Raw genomic sequence first — 14,633 nt, forward strand, 5'->3', positions numbered from 1 at the left:
TGCATCCAGATTGCACGGTTCTAAGCCAAAGAATATGTTATTAGTATAATCAGACTGAATCACACTTTATGTTGTCACAAAGCTACACTAATTCCAAAACATTTTACTTGTTTGGATGTCAAGTGTACTTACGTGAATATACAGCAATGGCCAAGAAATGAAAGCAGCACCTGTATTTGATATAATGGTCAGGGTGATACAAAAAAAAACCTGGGCTTTTTTATATTCATATCATTGTCAGTTTATAAAGACATTAGAACATAAAACAACATGCCTTTCCGAATCATTCAGAAGAAACCCTCAAATTTTCCAGTCAACAACTGTTAACTCCTAGAAACAGGAAACATTGGGAAAACTCATTGTATCAGACAGCAAGCAACATAAAGCAAAAGAGAATTCAGAAATACAGAAGCCAAGAACAGAAAGATCAGACTAGGAATGTGGTGGAAAATTGAAGTGATGTGCAACCAGTGACTTGGGATCACGTCTGTAAACTTAAAAGAGCTGTTGAACAAAATTATCAAACAAACTGATAAAATGTCATTGATCTGAAATATTAGCTGTTTTTCTCTGTCCACGGATGCTGCCTGGCTTACATGCGTTTTCCAGTATTATTCGTTTTAATTCAGATTCATACATCTTCACATTTTTAATTCCCGTTTAACTGTTACGTTTCCTCTCACTCAAGTGGGTCTATTTTATTGTGAATAGCAAAACAATCACACATTTCAACTGACATAAAGTAAGTTATCATTACCCAATACTTCATTTTATCCTATGTCAAAGGATTATGAAGATATTACATCTTTGTCAGTTTTGCCACAGTCCATTAATATTTATTCATACCTCTTCGAAAATGAGTACTTGACAAAATACAAAAATATCTACTAGGAATGAAATTTGCCTTGACTTAGAAATGTTCAACCTATTATCGTAATATACAGTAATGTTAATCATCTTCAGTTATGCCTATGATGTGGATGTCCATTTCAGAATTCTCCTGAGGTTCCCAACCTCACATATGCCAGCCTTCAGCCAATACACCTTACTCCACATGATGTTATGAAACAGCTAAAAGTATTAGATACTACAAAGCTACGGACCCTGAAAGCATTCGGCAATAGCACTCTAGACTTGTTATCATGAACCAGCCAGACCTCCTATCCTAGCTGGGCTAGTAGGGCTGTAACATTGGCACCTGCCCAGCATTGTGAAAAATTACCCATTATCTTTTGCACTAAAAGCCAACACAGCTGAACTTCACCTCATCAGCGCACTCTTAACCATCAGCAAAGTGATGAAAAGTGTCATTGACAGTTCTATCAAATGGTATTTCATCAGTATCTGGGCAGTAGTTGACTGGGAATGGCGTCAAGTTGCTTCAGCAAAACTGAAAACGATGGGAATTGCAGGGTGGGGCATTGCCAGTATTACTTTACACTGGCAGGATTCATGAATAGCACAAGGCAGATGGTTGTGTTTTTTGGATGTCATTATCTATGTCTAAATGTAGCTAGACCAGGAACATTCAGGCTTGGGCTGATAGGGGCAAGTATCTTTTGTAGCATACAAGTGCCAGGCAAATACCATCTCCAATGAGACAGATTGCAAGCATCATCCCCTGACTTTCAAAGCCATTACCACTGCTGGGATCCCTTACCATTAATATCCTTGTTTTTTTTTATTCATTCAAGGGATGAGGACGTTGCTGGCTAGGGCAGCATTTATTGTCCATCCGTAATGGCCCAGAGGGCAGTTCAGAGACAACCACATCACTGTGGGTTTGGAGTCACATTTTGGCCAAACCAGGTAAGGAAGGCAGGTTCCCTCCCTAAAGGAAATGTGATTACCATTGATCAGAAGCTGAACTTGTGCAGCCATTTATGTACTGTGACTAGAAGAGTAGGTTAGAAGCTTGAAATTCTGCAGCAAATTACTCACATTCTGGTTCCCCAGATCCTAGAAAGCATTTAGTAGACACAATTTGGGGTTGTAATGAAATACTCTCTTCTTGCTGGATAGGTGCAGCTCCAACAACAAGCTCAACACTGTCCTTGACCCCATTTAACTTATACCCCATCTAACATCTTCAATATGCTTTCTCTCCATTAGTGGCAGCAGTGTGTACCAGATACAAAATACACTGCAACAACTCACCAAGGCTGCATCAACAGTACCTTCCAAACATGCAATCTCTACCACCTAGAAGAATAAGAGCAGTAGGTACATGGGAATCCTGCAAGTTATCTTCCAAGTCATACCATTCTGGCTTGGAATGGTATCATCATTCCTTCACTGTCACTCGATTAAATTCTTTGAGATCTCTCTCTTCCTGCCAGCCCAGTAGTTAGGAAGGCATCTTGGCCTTCATTGCAAGAGGGTTAGTGTGCACGAGCAAGGAAATCAAATTACAGTTATACAGAGACTTGATGAGATGACAATGTACAATTTTGGCCCCCTTACCAAAGAAAAGGTATGCTTGCCAGAGAGGAAGTGCAACATAGGCTCCTTAGAGTGATTCCCAAGATGGCAGGGTTACTGTTTATGGAGGGTTTGGGTTAACTGGACCTGTGTTCACAGCAGCTTAGATGAATGAGAAAGAATCTCATTGAAACCTACAAGTTTTGGGGAGGTTTCCATAGACTGGTTGCAGGAATGATGTTGCCTGTTCGAAAACAAGTTGTCCTGGTCTTAGGATATGCAGCAGGCCATTTCCATAAGACCATGAGACAATAATAAGTAGGAACTGGATTAAGCTGTTCAGCCCCTTGAGTCTTCTCCACCATTCAATAGGATCATAGAACATAGAACAACACAGCGCAGAACAGGCCCTTCGGCCCTCGATGTTACGCCAACCTGTGAATTAATCTAAGCCCATCCCCCTACACTATCCCATCATCATCCATATGCTTATCCAAGGACTGTTTAAATGTCCCTAATGTGGCTGAGTTAACTGCATTGGCAGGCAGGGCATTCCACGCCCTTACCACTCTCTGAGTAAAGAACCTGCCTCTGACATCTATCACCCCTCAATTTGCAGCTATGCCTCCTCATGCAAGCCGATGCATCATACTAGGAAAATAACTCTTACTGTCTACCCTATCAGACACACTGCTCACATCCATTTTCCTGCGTTTAGACCATAACTCATGATTCATCTCTTAATCTATCCATTTTGGATTGTGATGACAAGAAATTTCTTCACTCAGAGAGTAGTCAACTTTTGGAATTCTCTGTCACAAAACAATGTGGAAATGAAGTTGTTGAATATGTAGAAACATAGAGGATCGGAGCAGGAGAAGGCCATTTGGCCCTACGAGCCTGCTCAGTCATTCATCACGATCATGGCTGATCGTCCAACTCAACAGCCTAATCCTGCTTTTTCCACATTACTTTTGATCCATTTGCCCCATGTGCTACATCTAGCTGCCTCTTAATACATTCAATGTTTTGGCATCAAATACTTCATGTGGCAATAGAAAAATATAGGGGAAGCAGGGTAGTTTGATCTTAGAGTAGGATAATAGGTCAGCACAACATCGTGGGCCAAAGAGCCTGTGCTGTACTACTCTATGTTCTATGTTCTCACCACTCTTTGGGTGAAGAAATGTCTCCTCATGTCCATCCTAAATGGTCTACCTCAAATCCACAGACTATGACTGCTGGCTCTACACGCACCCACCATCGGGAACATCCTCCCAACATCTACCCTGTCTAGCCCTGTTAGAATTTAATGAGTCTCTATGAGATGCGCCCCACCCCCCACCCCCCAATCTAGTTCATCTGAACTCTATTGAAAACAGAAACTGGTAGATTTCTAGAAGCCAAAGGTATCAAGTGGTATGGTGATAGCATGGGAGCATGATGTACAGATGATCATGTTCAATTGTGGAGCTGGCTGAATAGCCTACTTCTGCTCCTATTCTCTCTGTTTCTAAGATTCGAACAGCACTGTAAGTGTTCTTACTCTAAACGGACTGCAGTAGTTGATGAAGACCATCACTTCTTGAAACAAAATTAAGCTTGCGCATTAAATATTGATCTCGCCAGCAATGCCAACACTTCATGAAAGAATAAAAACAGTCTGTATCTTACAAGAAACTAATATAGAAATGCTCACCTTGCATGAACTGTGATCTCTGCTTAATAGCTTAACAAGAGAAACAAAATGATGAAATCGTCATTATGGTTTCTTGATGCACTGAGTTGAAATACAAAGGTGACAATATACTCCTCATTAAACAGGTCCACAACAAGAAAATTAACAAATTCCAAACACATCAGTTGGTCAAATCTGTATATCCAGATGATCTTGATGAGAAAGAAGCTGAAGCATAATATTCATGCTGTAGCCAAATCTTCCATAATTATTTAATCACAACAAAATATATGTCCAGTCAATGTTCTTAATAGTCATTGGCGAATTACCATTGAAAATGTGGAAATCTGGTGTTGAACGATGTCTGAAACAACATAAATTACTTGACTTTTATTTGTGATTCATCGATAGATGAACACTCTGGCCACAACAAAGCCTTCTCAGATATACAGAAGAACTGATTCAGGACTGTATAGCATTTCATATGTGGCATAACAGCTATCACAACTGTATTGATGTAGTCCTTATAATCAATATCTCCTTTCCAAGATTAAATGCCCCAAGAAATCAACACAGCACTCTAAGTGCAGTTTAACCATGGATTTATATAATTGGAACACAGCTTCCAGCCTTTCCTTTCCAACATTCTTGATGAGAGGGTTAATATTCCACCAATCTTTTTAATTAATATTTGTATCTGCGTGCTATTTTTAAAAAATTATCTCTATAAACAGATGCCGAAATCTCACTGCTACTTCACAGTTTCAGGCTCCTCATCATTTTGAATACGTTGTTCTATAAATGCTTAATGCATTTGTTTAAAATTCCTCTCCCAATTTTTGGAGCAATCTGTTGAGGTTTAATGCAATCAATGGCTTGAGTAAACTAGCAGAGAAGGGAATTTGAAATAAATGCATTACGCATTTGTGTAATAATATAGCTATTAGATCTTTTCAGGGTTATACCTCTCAATTTTGATGGTTGACACACAAAAATTAATAGCTCCTTGGAGAGTTTCTGCAGTCTAATTGTTGCAAACAATGTAGAATTCATGCGATTGCTTTGAAAAACTGACCTGTTAATGCTTGCTCAGAAACAGAAAATTTTATCAAGGAGGTCATTCAGCCAACAGCGTTTTGTCAGATTTCTGTAAAAGCTATCCGCTTCCTTCTATATTCTGCCTATTTTTCTCACCATACTCTTTTAAGTGCCTTTCAAATATATAACTACTTACAATACTGTAGACCCTGCTTTCATCATTATTTCTGGTGGGAAATTCCAATTCATAGCAACCGTCTGTTTATTCATTTTCCAATAAAATGAGCTCCAATTTTTACTTCTTTTGGGAATATGTCTTGTTTGCACAACATGCAACTTCATTACAGGTTTTTAATTGCCTAATCTGCCCTTTTATCTGGTCTTTGTTACAATCAGGTGAAAAGTGGTGATTTGATCTCCTTTGTTCAACCTCCTTCGTTGGTCACTGAAAGGGGTTTAGTTTTTTTTGCACAATACTTTACATCTCTCCAATTAAAAAAATGTAGGTAGCTATTCTTGCTATGAGCAAAAAGGAATCAACCTGTAATGTTCCCTCAAGTCAAAGGAAGGTCAAATTTATTACATGTTAAAGTCAAAAAAAGGAGCATATTGCCTTTGTGCAATCATCGGTCCACACCATAAAGGACACAGACACACAGACACACACACACACACACACACACACACACACACACACACACACACACACACGTACACACATGCGCACACACACGTGGACACACGCACGCATGCACAGACACACACACACACACTCACACATGCACAGACAAAGTTAAAAGAAGAATACAATCAGACATGTTAGGAGATATAAAGAATATATGCTTCAGTATTCTTCGATTGCTTGTAAGGCAGAAGGTTTTAACCTGAGGCCGATGTTGATTAAATGGCTTCCTGGATCCAGTCAGAGCAATGTCCTATGAAAAGCAGACATTAAACAAATGGGGAAAGCAGCTTCTCCTCCATCATTGGTTCCAAAATCCTTTCAGAACCTTTCTTGAAATACTTGGTTCCAGTGCATAATTCCAACTGGTCCTCTGGATGTATCTGTAGGTAACAGCCATTGTATCACTGATAATGGGAACTGCAGACGCTGGAGAATCCGAGATAACAAAGTGTGGAGCTGGATGAACACAGCAGGCCAAGCAGCATCTCAGGAGCACAAAAGCTGATGTTTTGGGCCTTGATCCTTTATCAGAAAAAACCTTCATCAGAAATCAGCCATTGTATCACTGTCCAGTACTTTGTATTTTTAAATGTCTTTCTAATACCTTGATAGATTTCAATGGGCAAAACCTGGCTGTTGGACTACAACAGGGACTGTCCATTTTTACTAACAGATTGTTGGGTCCATTGGTAGAGTTCTCTGTCATTCTTTGACATGGATTTTGGGGGAGTGGGGGTTTAAATCCTTGAACTTGCAAAATGAATTTCAGATTTAAATCTTTGTTCCAGCAATACTTGTAGTAGAGAGATGTCATCCCTATGTGGTAACTGTTGAAGATGTCATAGTGGACAATATATTTCATTTGGTGAATTTTGATGTCCAGCTAATTAGCTCTTTTATACCCTTTTCCATATGCCATCACCAGTGGTAGCCATCAAACATTCCTTTGTATATTCCTGTGTGTTCCTATTTTCAAGTGAGGTCATTTTTGCAGCCATTTTAAAGTGAACCAACATGTCTTTAATTGTTTTTCAATCAATTCCAAAGTCCAGACTTTTGAATTAGTGAGATTTTAAAGGTTAATAGTTTGTATATTTTGCTGAATTAGAGGTGTTTTGCTTTCGGATCACAAAGTCTCAATGTTGGGTGGGTCGAGGGTCTCTGCAGTCTCAGTTTAACTATTGTTTGGCTTGGGACTTTGACGAAAAGTTAAACAAAGATGTTACAAAAGATTTCTCACCTAAAGGGTGAGAAATTTTCCAAGTGGTGCCACACCAACTCCCATCCCAGTCTTTCCCAATCCATTAGTCACAAAATAGGCCCGAAACATCAGCTTTTGTGCTCCTGAGATGCTGCTTGGCCTGCTATGTTCATCCAGCCTCACACTTTGTTATCTCGGATTCTCCAGCATCTGCAGTTCCCATTATCCCTTATTCATCTGCTGTTGTACCTAATTTCAGTAAAATTTATTAGTTCACAACAGCCATCTTTGAGTTAGGATAAGCATTCCTGGCATCATGCCTTTACTTGGGAAGTTTTACTTGTTCGATCCTGGCGTTGAAGACTGAGCTCAATATGTAGAAAGAATACGTTACTTTTTCTGGGCAAATGACTTTGGGGCAGATGAAAAACAATGAATAGTTTGAGTAGCTCCTGACAGCTTGTGAGCCCACAGCTTTTTCAGTTATTTGGAATCTAACTTCCCATGAGGCACCAGATACTAAAGCTTTTCAAAAGTTGACGGATTTAGTTAATGAATTTTATGACCCTAAACTTCCTCTAATTCTGAGATGTTTTACTCGGCAATTTGAGAGCCAAGGGAATCTGTATCAGGATTTTTGACTAGGTTAAAGTGACTGACAGAGGCATGGACTTTGGGTTAACCTTTAATGAGATGCTGAAAGACTGAGTGGTACGTGAGTGGTATGTGGGATTAATGATGATATCATGCAAAAACACCTGCTAGCTGAAGCCTAACTGGACCTCAAACAGGCACTACAACTGGCTTTATCATCAGAATACGTGGCAGGTGCAACATATGAATTCCAGGACATCCTGATGGAAATGCACACACTCACAAGTTCTACTGAGTTTGGGGAACACCACTCGAGTGAAGGCAATTTCATCGCCTCACTCAGGACATATCCTGAACAGAAGGACCCTAGGTTAGCCCACAACAAAACAAAGCCAAGCTTTGGCTGAACGGTTAAAATTTTCTTCAGCATCTGTGCTGGAAAGCCATTGTAGTTGCTGCTGTTATACGAACTCAAGTTAACAAAAGAGTCTTACAAGATCTATATGGAGCATGAGAACTCATAGGCCAGTATCCAGGAGAGTGCACATTCTGGAAAGTTCAACTACATCTGGTTTGGAGCAGTTAAATTGCTTAGCAACATCCAAATCAGAACCCATTAAAATAAACATCTGGTTAAACAGTCAACTGGTTCTAAAAGTGGCTGAAACCCTTTCAGTGGTTTCAGAACCAGTCTTTAACAAAATTCACTCTGATCTCCAACCTTCAAATTTATGTAAGATCTAGGCTAGACTGACAACCTATACCAGGGAACCTTCGCAGATTAAGGGTACAACTTTGGTTCTGGTCTCTTATCAGAAGTGCCTGGTTCAGTTACCACTGACTGATGGAGCAAGATTGATTGAGAAAGATTCACCTAGATTGGCTCAACTTTTTTTGATTACAAAACGGCTGCCTGAGTGAAGTCCTATTTAAAAACTGGAGGTGTTTTAGGAAGACCTAGAGACAATCAAAGGAACTAAGGCCACCTTGCATGTTGAATAAGAAGGAATTTCACAGTTCTGCAGTCAACATTCAGGGACTTCATCCACATACATCGAGAGGAACAGGAGAGCAGACAGGTTTGTGACTGTTATGGCCTTCATTGCCCAGAAACTGCAGCAAGTCACACAACTCTCTAGCCGTCGCCATGAACGTGTTGCAGAACCCTCAGAGTCTGTTAGAGAGATGAACACACCTACATTCCATCACCCCAGCTATTGATCCTCAGGACAGTTCCAGGAGTCACTCAGCCACAGGTAGAACCACATGCAGTCCCCTCCAATGCCTGTGCAGGGCACCCCAGTGGTGGAAGGTCTTCCACCTCCACGCTTCCTCAGACCTTCCTGATCCTTGGAAGTTGCGTACCCTCCGTGTCACCTGAACAAACCTCCGGGGGCAATGAGCTTCATTATAAAGCAGGCTTTCTCTATGCCAGCTGCATATTCAGAGATGACATGAAGTTGTTATAGGAGGGAGAGGAGGAAGACAACTTAGTGAGGGCAGGTTGGTGGCATAGGTGACAATGCATTGAACAGTGTTTTGCACTTATTAAAAATATCACCGATTTCATCTCGAATCTAGTGGTTTTTCCTACTGTGTGCAGCCTGAGATATTGTTATAGCATGAGGCCTAACTCCACAGCCACACAGGATGTACTGTCTGGTGAGAGTCAGCTGCAGTGTCTAACAGGGATATAGACAAAGCATGTATGGGGCAATGGATTCTGCCGAGACATTACACCTTTTTCATCCATATTCCTTTGCAGCCTCTTTGTCCAAAACCATTCATATGTATGAGTTGTTAACCACATTTGGAGAGGAGAGTAGCAACACACAAACAGGAGATGCAATGCATTTGTATCTCCAGGGTTAGAGACCCAGCCAGTCTCTGTCAAGTAAAATATATTGATCTTAGTGAAATTTTTTATCCTATGAAAGCCCTGTCACCAGTGGGTTCTGCAGTGTCCTTTCGTCATAGGTTAAAGCATGTATCCTGCTTACTATAAGTGCAGCCACCATTGCACCACTACAATGGAAGGTGTGGTACCACAGTGAGCAGTCAATGGCCAGTGACTTGCAGCCTCCATCTCAACCTGTAAATGAGCCCCCAGACATTCAATCCCTTTCCTGGTAGCCCATCTCATATAACCCATAGGCTTGACATCTCCCCGGGCCCCCACCCGAGCCATCTATATGAACTTGCAATTGGCCACTTACCCATCCAGCCTCTGGCATACAAAAAGCCAAATGTGGTCACACACTGTCTCCGCTTGAAGCCAGGATGATCCTGACACCCCCTCCATTTCCATTCATGTTTTACAATGTTGCCCCTTGCAAATACTATTCCCCACCCTATTCACAACTGTTATCTGCCCCTCATCCAGCCTGCAAACCCCCAGCCCTGAAGAAAACCTTGCCAAATCTCCTTACTTCAGCTTCAGCTAAGTTCAATAAAACGCAATGGTTTTATTCCACTTGTAAACTGGGCCATGTAAACCCTCTCTGAAAATTTTCTGGTCTGTATGTCTCCATCCAAGGTTTGTGTTCCTTGCAAGTTCATCATTGTTGCTGTTGTACCCAATGCCTTTTCCTTTTGAAAATTTCCTTTGTTTAAATGTTCAAGAAATATTTGTGCGGATCCACGCATTCTCTCAAAAAAGATTTGGATTATATTCCTTCATAAAAAGAACACCAATGTGCGGTGCTATTCCAATGCTATTACCAGAAATATGTTAACCAGCCAATATTCCGGATTTTCAGTCTAAAGATAATAATTATAATTTAAAGTAGTTAAAAGGTATTACAACTCAGCAAATGCAAATTCACTGTCATGACCTTGACCATTGAGTTTTCCATTATCTGACTATTTTCCAAAATGAAACTTGTTTTTAACTTTCTTTGTCCAAATAGAATAATGTAAAGATTTGTTACCTTAGCCGCCAATGGAGCAGATATGCTGGAAGACTGTCAAGTCACAGATACCCTTTAGCATCTTCTCCCTGAGGACTGGATCATTGCTCTAAGTTTGAATATAATAAATCACTTATATTTTGTGCCAAATCTGGAGGCATATTGGGCTAAAAGTTGGTCTTCATCATTTTTGTCAGCTTTGGGAGCATTCACAATTTCTGAGTTGCCCACATCCATTAACCTGGACATATGCAACACACAAAGTTAGTCCTGCCTTCTCATTTGTGTGATTGTAGCATTTGTTCACACTGGGCCAAAGCTGCTGACTGAGTGTAATAGCAGGGAGCTGAGCATCAAATCCTAATAATAATGTTGCTTCCAATCTGTTTTCCTTAAAGGCAGGCTGCTTCTTTTAAAGAGGAAATTGAACATCGGGGAGGTGGCAGACTCCTAAGTTCACACTGGCTGTGCTCTCATGGTGATGGACGCGAGGAAAGAGGCCATGATCTGTGGAAGTCCAGGAGATCCTCAAACATCACTCACAGAAGGGATAGGGAGCAGGTGGTTGGAAGGCCAATTCCAAAATTCCGTCTGCAAGGACTTGGCAGTTATGCAAGAAGTTGAATTACCCCACATGCCTGGCCAAGTGAATGCATCTTGACTGACATCTCTCACCCACTAGAGGACCGAGTCATACTGCTCAATGCACCATGTCTCCTTCATCCAACTGCAGCCCCTGGGATGTGGAGCTCACACCTAATGTTCAGATGCTGCATCTCACTGGCCTCCACACCCCGCCTTCATTCCAGTGAAGCAGGTCTCAATCCTAGCTCCAACTGCTTCAATGTACTTCCAGCTATTCAACTGGGGCAGACACCCAGATTCAAACAAGGCAACTGATTACTGACATTCAGCACTGTTACATGGAATGTACCAGAATGGAACAAAGCATTTCTGGTACGGAACAAAGACATTGGTATCTCATGAGTCCTGCAGAGGAGATGCACCTAAGAGTCCATCATGGCAGAGATTGTGGCAATGAGAATTGCTGAGAACATTGAAATTGATAATCTGTCCATGCCTTATCCCTTCTCAACTCCCAACTCATTCTTATCCTGCTTTCTGGAATAATGGGCTAACAGCTGGTGATGGTGTGAAACCCCTGATTTCCTCTTCACGCCAAACCAAGCTTGCTTTCCTTATCCTGGCCATCACCTTTGGTGTTTTGTTGCCTCCAGGCATTCAGTAATTGCTGCCTGGTAAAGCACGACTATCTCAGGAGGAACAGAGAGTGCAATGACACACCACTTTGAAATTTGTTTCATTGCTTGATTTGACATTCCCATTCACCAACTAGGAAACTGTGTAATATGAATTGGTGTTATATGGCATTTGTTTGACTAAATCTGTATGCATGAGTCATTGGCTTGAATGGGGTACATCCACAGTTTGTGAGCCAGTTCACCACAGGGCTCTGTTTCAGGGAACTCATCTGAAGACCTCATTGAGGTAACATGTCGGGAGCTGAGTGCATTGGCAGTCCTGTCAGGCAGCTTCCTTTGAGTCTTTGAGTAAAGGAAAGTCCAACTCTAACTTGGCAGAATGTATTGCACTCTCTACAGCCTCTGTTGCCTTGCGGTTCTGCAAATCCAAAGGTACTGCCATTACTTCCCTCACCACGATGCAGCCTTTATCGGAACAGGTCAGCAAAGCATGTAAGGGTGCGGTGACTGCTCTCCCTGTGAGAGCAACTCACTGTGAGAGCTCCAAAAGCAACTCACAAAACGGGAACATCAGCCGCTCTGCGTAGACAAAGTTATTCTAAATTACCTCACTTGCAAGTTGGCTTTGAACCCTTTCAATAACACAAGTGTTGAGTCCCTCTTGAGAACAAATGAACATATGTCCTCTGTTGACTGGACTTCTGCAGTGCAAGTTTACAAAGAAGAGCGTTGAATCAATGTTAGTTACATTGTGCCAACACTAGTTCTGCAGCTTTTAGCCCTCTCAGAAGTTTCCCGTGCACATGATATTCTAAGCAAGGAACAAGCTTCTTTGCCAGTAGCAGCTGAAGGCCTAGCCCAGCACACATCCTACCACCATCCCAAGCCTTGCCTGAGATCAGAATTTCCGTTTTGAGTACTTCATTTTTCCAAGCTGATAATTCAGAAGCTTGACAGCAAGAATTTGATATTGCTGACTCATACTTCTTGGGAATTATTTTAAATTGCCATTTAGAACATTGTTTAAACTTGAAACAATCCCAAAATGGATATGGGGATTAGAGTGGCATTCTGGTATCTAAGTTAAAAGGTGAGGAGTTTGAGTCCCACTCCAACCCAGTGAGGAGAGATTGGAAAATGACCTCTAACTCGGTTGATATCCAGTTGCAAACTCAGGTTAGAACCGAGAGACCCATGTCTCAATGGAAGCATTCTTGCAAATGAGCCAAATGTAAACCAAAGAAGTGAAGATGCTAGAAATCTGAAATTAAAAGAAAGAAATTGCCGGAGAAACTAAGCAGGTCTGGCAGAACGGAACTAGTTCTGAAGAATGATCACTGGTTCCAAAATATTAACTATGCTTTGTCTCCACAGATGCTTCTGTTTCAAAAAATTGCTGCTTTTGTCACTGAGTCAGAAGTATAGGATTTGAGCTCTAATTCGGACAGAACCAATAATGGAGACTGTGCTACTGATCAGTCTTCAGCAGAGGTACTTGCGTCTGAACAGTGTACGTAGTTCTACTTCTCCCTAACCTCTCCGATCTTGTAAAGGGCATTTTTTTTGGCTGTAGGCACTAAATAAAAAGCAAGAGGAAGTTGATGGGAAATCACCTTAGCTGGTTTTCACAAATAAATCCATATGTGATCCACATGTGCACACTTTCAGAAATCTCATCAATTCCAAAAACTTGGCAATTGTTGTGACTCCCAGGCGTTTTCAGGTAAACTAAATGGTCTGATCATTATGATGTTGTGTACTACTTTACAAATCTAATTTTGCCTTTCACACATTAGAGGGCCGAAATACAATCATTAGAAAATACATCATAAATTGCTAGAAGGCTTGAAATTAATGAGGAGATGAAGAAGGATGGAAAAGCTTTGTTGCTGGATATGAAGGTTAAGTTAAAGCCTATTGTTGACCACAGTGAGAAAAAGTGAAGATAGTCACCAGGTCAGATACCACCAATATGCAGAGCACCCCAAGTGGCTTCTCTTCATCAATAACCTTACATACCTCAAAATGTTTGAAAATAGAAAATTTATCATGCATCCTCATCCTAAAAGAAATCACTAGATTTGTTCCTCCAAGGCTTATAAAGAAACCTTAGGCATCATCCATGTACTGATTGTCAACCAGCTGGACCTCATGGAATATGAATTCCCTGATTGGGGCTGTTAATGTGGTCTAATCAGGGGCCCTGGACAGATAAAAAAGGTTGAGTGTTAGCGATACTGACATTCTGGAACCTGACTCTGAAGAGCAGTACTAAAGTTCCAGGATTGTTCAAGTGTAAGTAAAGGGTGACTTGGGGATGGGATACTAGCCTCTGGAGTTATTTTACTCTGTTTCAAGATTCTTCACAGTCCCTGACCAGATTCTCTTCCCAGCCCATAAAATATGCTCCTGTCACTACCCCATGGACCCCCATGGAGCACCCTGGGCCTGGCTATCAGTATACTGCTTTTCCATCTGAGATTTAAAATCAAACCTTTTGAGTCAGGTTTCATAGTGTTGGTGCATAATGTTCTGAAAACTCAATGGCACAGTGCCTATTTTTAGGCAGAAAATGGCCACCTAAGTAATCAATAAAGTAGGTCAGGCTTGCATCCTCATTACACATCCAAAGCACACCACCCTCCATATTGGTGAGGGCAGAAATAGAAGTACCTAGGGCTAATATCTGAAACAGAACACTGGCATAAGCAAATGTGAAACTGAATGCCTGTTTGAGGCTTTTCACTTTCACAATTGAAATCAGTCTGCATTAGGTCATTTGGATCTAACAAATGTTTATGTTTAGTCTTCATGTGTGCAAGTAAATATGTCAACATTCAACTGTACTAATTCAACACTGTTTCATCCCCATTTTGATACCATT

At 41.1% G+C, this 14,633-nt stretch overlaps 1 protein-coding gene across 13 annotated transcripts in view; it reads right to left on the reverse strand.

Annotated features, from left to right (window-relative positions):
* The window catches only part of mgat4c (mgat4 family member C), a 384,199-nt gene that overhangs the window by 314,380 nt on the left and 55,186 nt on the right, over positions 1–14,633 (reverse strand). The gene's annotated exons all lie outside the window — the stretch shown is intronic.

The sequence above is a fragment of the Stegostoma tigrinum genome, chromosome 18 (assembly GCF_030684315.1).
Source record: "Stegostoma tigrinum isolate sSteTig4 chromosome 18, sSteTig4.hap1, whole genome shotgun sequence".
Taxonomy (NCBI): Eukaryota; Metazoa; Chordata; class Chondrichthyes; order Orectolobiformes; family Stegostomatidae; genus Stegostoma; species Stegostoma tigrinum.